The following is an 11,611-nucleotide window of genomic DNA, read 5'->3' as shown; positions in this document are numbered from 1 at the left end:
TGTTTTGAAGAGGACCTAGTAAGTGCTCAGCCTGGCTGGCACAGAGTAAGCACTTAAATACCATTATCAATAAATACCATTGATCGAGTGATGGTAGGGCACCCCTGCCTTCCCCATCTCACCCTCTCTTTCCTGTGTCATCAACAAAAAAAGCATTGCTACCCTCCGGCCCCTCCCACTCATCTGAGATGACTCTGGGTTGTGAAAGGGAAAATAGTTGATACACCTAAAATAGAGAATGAGACCCACAGAAAATGGGATATAGCAACCTTTGACAACAAATAGTTCCCTACTGTTAAGAAGATCCAATAGTTATTTAAAACAATTTCCCACAATACTATCGGTAGTTTATTCTCGCCAGATTTGGGCTGCGGAGAGGAGACAGAGAAAGAAAAAGGGAACAAACAGGAGGAAGAACAAAGAAAAAGAAAAGAGAAGGATGAGAAATGAAGCTCCTCATGTGGGAAAAAACATGACTCTAACTGTAAGCTCCTTGTGGGCAGGGAACTGGTCTACCAACTCTCCCGAGAGCTTAGTACAGTATTCTGCACACACTAAGCACTCAATAAATACCATTGCTTGATTGATTGAATGCCCCCCCATGCTTAGAGCAGCATCTGTGATCCCACATGCTTGATTGACCCCTTGCTTTGATTAGTACTTATCCTCCATATCTACTGAGCGCTGTCCTCTAAAAAGCATTGTTGTTGTTTTTTTAAATCCCAAATCCCATCAGACAGTTCTTAAGTATGCTGGTGATAATCATTCCTTTCCAAATAAATGATGTGGTTTTCATCTCCTGAATTATTTATTCATTAAAGGATATGAATCAACTAACCAGCTGGTTATTTGATGGTTCACAACTTCCAAAGAAAATGGAGGAAATTGCAACAGAGACCCTTGGGCTTCAATTTCAAAAACCTCATTGGAAAACAAATTTTGCAATGATTCTAGAATGCAGAGGTTGGTGGTGAAAACAATCTGAGGGCGTAGGTAAACATTCCAGGCTCTCAATTCCCACACCTGCAGCAGTATCTCGCTGGCTCCTGTTAGAGAAGTTATTAAATATCTCAATATTGGTGGTCACGTAGTCCATTTGCAATATCGTCTTGACAAGTCACTTGTAATCCTAGAATGAAAGGGGCTGTTTGGGTAAAATAGATACTCATTTTTGTCTGCAATCAGCCAAGTCAGAAGAAGGCTTCTTTGTTTCTTGCTTCCACAACAAGTATGGCCTAGTGGATAAAGTACGGGTCTGGGAGTTGGAGGACATGAGTTCTAATCCCAGCTCTGCCACTGGTCTTCTGTGTCACCTCGGGCAAGTCACTTAACTTCTGTGTGCTCAGTTACCTCATCTGAAAGTGGGGATGAAGACCGTGAGCCCCATGTGGGGCAGGGACTGTGGTCCGACCAGATTACTCTGTGTCTACCCCAGCACTTAGAACAGCACCTAGCATATAGTAAGTACCTAACAAATACCATAAAAAAAGACCTCAGAGCAAGGATTAGCCAAATTCAACAAATGGCTCACCATTCCAATGGGGCCATGCAGCTGTTCTGACATCATTCCCGTCACTTTCATACAATTGTATTTTTTAAGCACTTACTGTGTGCAGAACACTGTACTGAGCACTTGGGAAAGGACAGTGCAGCAATTAAGAGTGACAATCCCAACCCAGGTCACTAAATGTCTGCCCCTGGACCAAGAAACAGGGATCCTGTCTAACTCCCACCTGCGTATGCTCTCCCAGGGTTTACTACAGGGCTCTGCGCCCAGTAAGTGCTAAATAAATACTAATTCCACCGCCTCCTCCATGACCCTATTTATTTTGTTAATGAGATGTACATCACCCTGATTCTATTTATTCGCTATTGTTTTAATGAGATGTTCTTCCCCTTGATTCTATTTATTGCCATTGTTAGACTGTGAGCCCGTCAAAGGGCAGGGACTGTCTCTATCTGTTACCGATTTGTACATTCCAAGCGCTTAATACAGTGCTCTGCACATAGTAAGTGCTCAATAAATACTATTGAATGAATGAATGACCTAGCTTTTCTCTCCCTCATCCCCTGTCTTGCCTCATATACTGGGTAACAGTAAAAAGGGGAAAACATGAGTACTCCATGTCTCGACTCCATGTCAACATAGCATTTAATGAGATGATATGAGGTATATATCTCCTTGATTCTATTTATCTTGATGATGTTGTCTTGTTTTGTTTTGTTCTGTTTTGCTTTGCTGTCCGTCTCCCCCGTTTAGGCTGTGAGCCTGTCACTGGGCAGGGATTGTCTCTATCTGTTGCTGAATTGTACAGTCCAAAAGCTTAGTAGTGCTCTGCACCTAGTAAGCACTCAATAAATACTACTGAACGAATGAATTGAATGCAGTCCTGTGGGTTGTTTCTGAATTCTTATTCACCTACAGAACTTTCCTTGTTTATCCACTGGCATTTATTAGGATGCTGTGGAGTTGAGCATGTCTGAGGCTTCAAAATATAAAATAGGAAAATTTGGATGGGAATCTAGTGTAGTAAAGGTTAAATGCTCCTACACCTCCTTAAATCTAATAATAACTAGAATGTTAACCACTTATTATGTGCCCAGCTCTGTACTAAGTGCTGAGGCAGACGCAAGATAACTTGGCCAGAGTCCCTTTCTCACATGGAGCTCACAGTCTAAACGGGAGGGAGAATAGAAGCTCAATCTCCATTTTACCAAGGAGAAAACACAGGCACAGAGATGTTAAGTGACTTTGCTAAGGTCACACAGCAGGCAAGAGGCAGTGAAGGATTCGAAACCAGTCCATTGACTCCCAGGGCAATGCTCTTTCCACTAGGCCAAGCTGCTTCCTTCCTTTAACCCTCCCACTCTTGTCAACCCCCTGCCAAGGACTTGACACACCTGGAAACAGACAACTCCTATCTCCCAAACTGGGTTTATGATTATCTCCTCAACAAATGTTATCATTACCATCTCCGCTGGCCGGGGGGCACAGGCCCACGTGCATTCGGGCAGATCCTCCAGGCAGACCCGGGCCCAGCTCGTGGCAACCAGGGAAGGCTCCCCAATCCCCCTCCGCCCCTCGGAGCTCAGGATGGGGGTTATTCCTGTGGAAAATCTTGTCGTTTCTCCTCCCTCTTCACCAGCACCACTCAGCTGACAAGTGTAACGGCTCTCTCCCTTACCCCGCTCTTGTTCCTGAGCAGTATCAGCCCAGGTTTTCCATCCTTGGGTGTTGTTTTGCGGGAAGGTGCGACCAAAGAACCATCCCAAGGCATCGCCTCAGGACCCCAAATCTCACAATGCTACCAAATCCCAGTTTTCAATCTCTTCAAACAATCTCTTCCACCTTTTGCTATTTCCACCAGGTGCCCTTGATTCAACCTTCATGTGCCCTGAGTTGCTGAAGGAATTAACACTCCAAAGGAAAACTCCTTTTTGGTTGTTTGTTGGTTAAAAACCATTAATTATAAAGCAGCCATTGACAGTCAATTGGGGGTCCTACATATAAGTCAAAATACACTGAAACTTTAAAGTTTTCAGTCTCAGCTGTGAATACATTTAAAAGGTTAACGAGACACAACTTGGCCGAATGGGTAGAGCATTGGCCTGGGAGTCAGAAGGACCTGGGTTCTCATCCTGACCCTACCACTTGCCTTCCATATAACCTTGGGCAAGTCAATTCACTTCTCTGTCCCTCGATTACCTCATCTGTAAAATGGGGGTTGAGGCTGTGAACCCCATGTGGGACATGGATTGTGGCCAACCTGATTAACTTGTAACTACCCCTGTGCTTAGTACAAGGCGTAGCACATAGTAAACACTTAAATACTATTTTAAAAGAAATAAAAGAATTACTAGAATTACTGTGTGCTTAATAATGGTTTTGATACTACTAAGTTATTTAAGGAATTTCCTAGAATACTCAAGACACCACTGTCTTCCTTCTGCTCCACCAAGACCCTCTGATAATTAAACAGCAGTCTGCCACCTCAGACCTTTTTTTTTTTCCAAAGTGGGCATAGATTTGCTGAGGTGGAGATAATCACTCACTGCCAATGCCCTGTCCCAAGCCCACTAACAAAATGCTCTCTAAAAATGCCACCGTCCGAGTGTCACCTTATCTTGCTTGAAGTTATTCCATCTAGTAATAGCACCGAAATGATGACAATATGCTGTTCTACATGAGAGTACATGACAGACCTATTTGTAAGACCTGGCAGCTGCCACTCTCAACAGAGCAGATGGCAGTGATAAAACACAATGCAGAGAACAGGTTGATCAAGATATCACAGTCATTCCACTTGCACTTTACAATTACGCTCAGCTGCAAAATGCAATTGAAATGCACAACGCTGCCATACTCAAGCAGGAGAAGCTGGTTTGCCTGTGGCGAATGGCTCTGGGGGTAACGATTAATTTCTTACATGTTATTCAAACAGTCCACTCAGTCCTTGCCCTATAGAGAAAGAATAAAAGGCCTTCCCAGACTAAGCCCCACTTGTCCTCATCTCCCACTCCCGATCTCCCCCTCACCTCTAGATTGTGAAGCCATGTGGGGCAGGAAATGTCACTGTTTATTGTCGTATTGTATGTTCCCAAGTGCTTAGTACAGTGCTCAGCCCATAGTAAATGCTTAATAAATATGAATGAACGAATGGAAGGGGCTCCAGGAAAGGCCCTCTTCCTCAATTAAATGGATCTTCCATAATTCTGGAGTAGATCCTTTTTTTCCTTTAAGACTGAAGAGATGGTTATGGCCTAGTGGATAGAACACGGGCCTGGGGCTCAGAAGGACCTGGGTTCTAGTCCTGGTTCCATCAGTAGTCTGCTGTGTGACTTTGGGCAAGTCACTTCACTTCTCTGGGCCTCAGTTACCTCATCTGTAAAATGGGGACAAAGTTGAATCCAAGTGGGACAGGGACTGTGTTCAACCTGATTAAACTGTATCTATCCCAACGTCAGTACAGTGCCTGGTACAGGGTAAGTGCTTAGCAAATACCATGAAAAAAATAATTGGTTCAAGTTCAAAGTCTTGGCTGATCATGAATAAGGATAGTCCCATAAGGGTTTTTCAAGCTCTTTGTGTTAAAGGGCACCCCACTGACTAGACCACATTTATTAGCCAGTCCTTTCCTTGAGGCTTTTGCAGTGTTTTTTCCTTCATGTGGAGTTTTATTCCAATAGTTATAAGCCCTTGGAGATCCCTCACTTAAGACCGTGAGCCTCTTGTGGGACAAGGCTTAATTGATACTTGTAGCTTATTATCCCAATTTTTAGAAGAGTGCTTTACAGATGGAATCACCTGATAAACATTGGCAGTGATAATAATAGCTGGGTACATTAAAGAATGTTATGTTTCCAAAGAGATGTTTCTCTCAGGTCACAGAACCTTCTCACTCCCGCCATTTGCTTCACCCTGACCTGTTCACACTAATATCTATTTTATCCTTGTTCCTCCTCTTGATCCTTGTGTTTGAAAATAATCATTCATACTTACTGAGCACTTACTGTGTACAGAACACTATACTAAGGGCTTGGGAGAGTACAGTAAAACAGAGTTGGCAGACATGTTCCCTGCTTGCAAGGAGCTCACAGTCTAGATGGGGAGACAGACATTAATATAAGTAAATTATTGATATTTAAGTGCTGTGGGGCAGAGGGTGAATAACCTCGGTCTGGCTCCTCCATTTAATTGTAAACTCCTTGAAAGGAGAGAATAAGTGTTTTGCTTCGGTGATACAGTCCTTAGGTCACTAGATTAGAACCCAGAGAGCTGGGCTTAGAACCCAGGTTTTCAGACTCCCGGGCCTGTACTCTTTCCACTAGACCATGCTGAATTTTCCAAAAGGAGCAAACAAAATTTTGAGGCACCAAACCAGGAGGATATAAGTAGTTGAGGGAAGAGACATTTTTCTGATAGCAGGGCACTCTACCTTAGTGGACAACAATGAAATTCTGGATTTAATAACAGTGGTGATAATTGTTAAGCGTTCACTATGTGCCAAACACTTCTGTGTTAAGCGCTGAGCTAGATGCAATCAGGTCACACAATCGAATAACTCACTGTGTTTCCTTACGGGCCAAGAAGCCGGGCATGAAGTAAATCAGAAGCAGGTCTCGGGGAATCACCAGGGAACTCCAACCATATTCTCAGGTGTCTTACCTTTGACTACCTTTAATCTACTGTTCCAAAACACCAGGCTCTTTGAAAAAGTGCAGTGTCCTTGATTTTGTCTTCTTAACTCCCCTCCCCCTCAGCTCAACCCCTGCTCTGGAAGTTCAAAAGAGGAGACCAAAGTTGGACTCTACTCCACTTCATTTCTATAGTAATGACAAAAGGTCTAGGACAAGGTCAGACTAGAGTGATGATATAAATTAAAAAATATTATCTGCTTCCCCCCCAAATATTATGAGCCTTTACGTACTTTCCAGTGTCAGGGAAAAGATGAACTGCCCAGACTGAGCAGCAGAGACCAAAAGGAATAGCCCTGTCAATGTGACGGATCGTTCTTCCAACTTTTATTCCAAGTCTTCCTTGCTCGTAGCCTGCTATTTTCAGCCCTTTAAGTCTGTAGGCCTGGGCTCCTTTCTTGGCTGCCAGAAAATAGCGGTCCGAGCCAAGATACAGAGTCTCTCTGTTTTCAGGGCTGTGGAGGAATTTCTGCAACAAATGGATCGTGACATCAGAAAGGTCCTCTAATCCTTATGGGATATTCCCTGAAATTCCTAGGAGGGAATAAGCAAGACTGAGTCTCTGTTGCACAAATTCCTGCGATACCCAATTCACTTGATATTATTTTGCCAATCAACAATGTGAGTAATTTACAAGTCCCTTCTTGGGACTATATATTTTGGGGCATCTGTTTGGTTTTTATTACTCCTGGCCTTGGTTTCAATACTCCTTCACAGATCAAATAGCTGCTTCCCCTACCCACTAATTCAAACAGCTGGTTACTGCTCACCAAGCTCCCGCGATAATCACCAAGGGAAGAATTATAAATAAATGTGTACAAGCAAACAGATGTTGTCATTTTAAAAGTCGATCCATCTAAGAAAAATGTTCCACTTAGGACTTAAGCAGTGTACTATGAAGCACGGGTCCTGGTGTCATTTTAATAAAATCTAAAAACAATGGCTTGGCTTCTTGATGGATTCCAATGAGCAAATGAGAGAAGATGATAACGAGGGAAGCAAAGGACAGGCCAGTAAACTTACCCCCATTTGAGACCCCACTTCACACCCTTTCCCATTCCATGACTCCTTATTTGAGGGTTCCTTTGACCAGCTACTCCTTTCCTCACTTATTATTTAAGTAAGCTACTTCTTTCCACCTTTTCAAATTGCTTATTTGAGGGCTCTTTTGACCAGCTACTTATTTCCTTGCTTATTACTTAAGGTACTTATTTCCATCTTTTCAAATTGCTTCTCCTTCTAAAGCTCCAGATTCTGTCCAAAATAAGTCTTACAGATTTTCCTATGCCTCTCTTTCTATCCATGTTAGCCAAAGAATCTGGCAGCACTGACAATTTGAAAGGAAAAAACTTACTACTTTGCGGGGGATATACATCCAGCTTGCCTTTTATCTAATGCCTTTTATCCCAGCATTTAGTACAGTACCTGGCACAGAGTAAGTGCTTAACAAATTCCATTATTATTGCTGTGAAGGGCACGAGGATTTCCCCCAGCTGTCCACTCCAGAGCAGGTGGGAAAGAGGAGTTGGCTTAAGAGCAGAAGCAGCTGTTCTAATCACCACCATGCCCTGTAACCGTCTCTGAAGCTCATCGTAGCTGCAGTCGGCAACTCCCACATCAGCTAATGAATACTGTTCATTGAGCACTTATTCTGGGTACTAAGCATTTGGGAGAGTACATCAGAGTTAGTAGGTGTGATCCTTACCCTCAAGGATTTTATAATCTAATGAGGGAGAGAGACACTAACACAAATTACAGGTAGGAAGAAGCAATGGAGTTTAAAGATCTCAACCTCAGTGCTGTGAGGGAACAGTCTTCGGAGTCATTGTACATAGTGGAGGCCACAGCTCCAATCAACTGGCATTTTATATCCAGTTCATGAGCTAGAATGAATCCACTGGGGGATGGATCCAATATTTTGCTCATCTTGGCTCATTCAATGGTTTTTATTGAGCACTCACTAAGTGCAGAGCACTGTACTAAGCATTTGAGAGAGAACGGGGTTGGCGGACATGTTCCCTATCCACAGTGAGCTTACATTCGAGAGGTCACTCATTTCTTCTCTTCAGAAATAATCCACTAGAAACTGTCGTTAGCTCAGGCTCTTAACAAAAGGGAAATTCTCACATTTCTTCCTGAGACACAGGCAAGGTTATTGAAGCCCGAAGACCATATATGCAGTTATCAAATAACTATTTGAAGTAGTAGTAAGACATGTTTCTCCCCAAAAGGTCTCAAGGGAGACCCTTAAAATGACTTTGAGAAACCTTCAGTCTTTTGGCTGCTGGGGAGTTTGTCCAGAAAGGGAATAAGCTAGAGGAGTAGTGTGGCCTAGCGGAAGGAGCCCGGGCCTGGGAGTCCCAAGACCTGGGTTCTAATCCTGGCTGCACCACTAGTCTGCTGGGTGACTCTGAGTAAGTCAGTTCACTTTTCTGCCCCTCAGTTTCCTCAGCTGTAAAATTCATTCATTCACTTGTATTTATTGGGCACAATGCGTGCAAAGCACTGTACTAAGAGCTTGGGAGAGTACTTTACAAATAGGAAAGAAATTCTACTTCCCCCTACTTGGACTGTAAGCCCCTTGGGGGAAAGGGGCTCTGTCCAATCCGATTAACCCCAATACCCAGAACAGTGCCTACCGCATAGTGGACACTTAACAGATACTATAATTATTGCTATTAAAGTTAAGGAAGTGATTTTAAGGATACATGATCATATCAGTTTCTGTTCACCATTCCCAAATAAATAATCCAAGCCATCAACAACATAAATTTCTGCCGCATACCTACCTGGACCTCCCTGTGGGCTATTGTACTCTCTCTAGCTCTTAGTACAGCACTCTCCACACAGTAAGCACTCAATAAATACCACTGATTGATAGATTGGCCTCAAGGACTCTTATCTTTCATATTCCATGTTTAATATCCTGAGCTATCCAATCCCATTTCAACTAGATCCAGAACGCAGGATGTGCCAGAATCTGAGGTGTCCAAAAAAGGAATAGAATTTATTGCCGCTTAGTCTCTGGGATTTTGTTTTATTGTTCTCTTCTACAAGTATGATTCTGTTTGAGATTGTCCCTTTAGGACAGCATGGCAAGTTGCTTTTTAAAAAGTTACTTCTTAGATAAAGGTCAAATACATTACAGGAAAATAAAGCATATGGCTGCCCAAATCTGCTTTTATCTCATCTAATCGAAAGAGACATAGTCAAGTACATGAATATTTTATAGCAGTTTTCAACATGTACATCACTGTGCCAAGGCCCAATTATTCACTGATCAGTAAATGGCTAGCTAATGAACTTTGGCTAAGAACAATATCCCTTTTCTTCTCCCTTTTTCATCCCAGCCCTTGGATGATGTCTCTCTATGTCCAACTGACTTTTTCATGTACTCAGCTGGCTTTTTTAGGGTAACTTCCTGATCCTCCAAAGTTGTGAGGGCTAAGTGTCCCGAGACTGGGAGGATGGTGTTCAATTCCATCCTATCTATTGAGCGCTTACTGTGTGCAGAGCACTTTACTAAGCGCTTGGAATGTGCAGATCAGCAACAGATAGAGACAATCCCTGCCCAACAATGGGCTCACAGTCTAAAAGGGACTGTGTGGTGGTGGTGAAGTGAACGAGAAAATTAGGAGCAGGTATAGGAGGGAAGATGAGTTTAGCTTTCGACCTACTGGTTCTACGTTAATAATTTCATTCTGAATCTGAAGAATGTTTTCCTTTCCAAAATACTTTCATATCAATTACCTCATATTGCCCTCATGTCATTGTTATTATTACGGTATCTGTTAAGTGCTTACTATGGGCCAAGTACTGTTCTAAGCACTGGGGCAGATACAAGGTAATAGGTTGTCCCACTTGGGGCTCACAGTCTTAATCCCCATTTTACAGATGAGGTAACTGAGGAGCAGAGAGGTTGGAGTCAGAAGTTGGAGTCAGAGGTCATGGGTTCGAATCCCAGCTCGGCCACTTGTCAGCTGTGTGACTTTGGGCAAGTCACTTAACTTCTCGGTGCCTCAGTTACCTCATCTGTAAAATGGGGATTAAGACTGTGAGCCCCACGTGGGACAACCTGATTCCCCTGTGTCTACCCCAGCCCTTAGAACAGTGCTTGGCACATAATAAGCGCTTAACAAATACCAACATTATTATTAAGTTAAATGGCTTGTCCCAGGTCACACAGCAGACAAATGGCCGAGCCGGGATTAGAACCCACGTCCTCTGACTCCCAAGCCCGTGCTCTTGTTGGTGGTGGTGGTGGTATTTGTTAAGCGCTTATTATGTGCCGAGCACTGTTCTAAGCACTGGGGTAGAGACAGGATCATCAGTTTGTCCCACGTGTGGCTGACAGTCTTCATCCCCATTTTGCAGATGAGGTCACTGAGGCACCGAGAAGTGAAGTGACTTGCCCAAAATCCCACAGCCGACAGGTGGCGGAGCCGGGATTAGAACCCGGGACCTCTGACTCCTAAACCCGTGCTCTTTCCACTAAGCGACGCTGCGTCTCTGTGAAGTAGAGGTAGGCATAATTATTCCCACTTTACAGATGAGAAAACGAGGTACAGAGAGAATAAGTGACCTGACAGAAGTTCCTGTTGAACATTATTACGCCAATGTCTTATTGGAGGAGGGGCTAGGGGATTCCAGGGAAAAGTAGTTGGGATAGATATCTCAGAAACCAAAGCGGCTGTTTGCAGTGCAGCTGGGCCACATTTCCCAGCCAGCAAAATGGGAAATAGCAAGGCCTTCCAGAATGTTTTTAGATATTTCTGCTTGAAGTTCACTTTTTCCTTCTCTGCTTCTCCTTTGGCCCGTGCCTTCTTCGCTCCACCCCGTGACCTCCTTAGTCTCTAAGACTAGATCCTAATGGGCCCTGTAAGTTCGTCCTCTAGACTGTAGGCAGGGAATGTGTCCGTTTATTAATGTACCGCACACTCCCAAATGCTTAGTAGACCGCTCTGCACACAGTAAGTGTTCAATAAATACAACTGACTGACATCCAAATGGTAAGTTTACCTCTAAGCATTCTGTTAGCCTTCAGTAGGAGAGTTTAGCCGATAAATAAAGATTGGACTTTTGTTCCACAGTCCGAGAGACACCGAAAGAGTCACTGTTAGAGCCCTGAAACGATCTTTTAATCCTTAATGTTCAGTGTTATTTGTTGGTGGCGTTGGGATCTTCATACTCGTCTGAAGTATTTTAAACATAATTTTCTAAGAGTTTTATGAGTAGCAGAGGTAATAATAATAATTGTGGTAATTGTTAAGCTCTTACCGGGTGCCTGGCACTGAGTGGATACAAGCAAATCGGGTTGGACGCAGTCCCTGTCCCACATGTGGCTCACAGTCTCAAACCCATTAAACAGACGAAGGAACTGAGGCCCAGAGAAGTCAAGGTCACACAGCAGACAAGT

This window comes from Ornithorhynchus anatinus, chromosome 2 (assembly GCF_004115215.2).
Source record: "Ornithorhynchus anatinus isolate Pmale09 chromosome 2, mOrnAna1.pri.v4, whole genome shotgun sequence".
NCBI lineage: Eukaryota > Metazoa > Chordata > Mammalia > Monotremata > Ornithorhynchidae > Ornithorhynchus > Ornithorhynchus anatinus.
Note: the sequence above shows the minus strand (reverse complement) of the source record.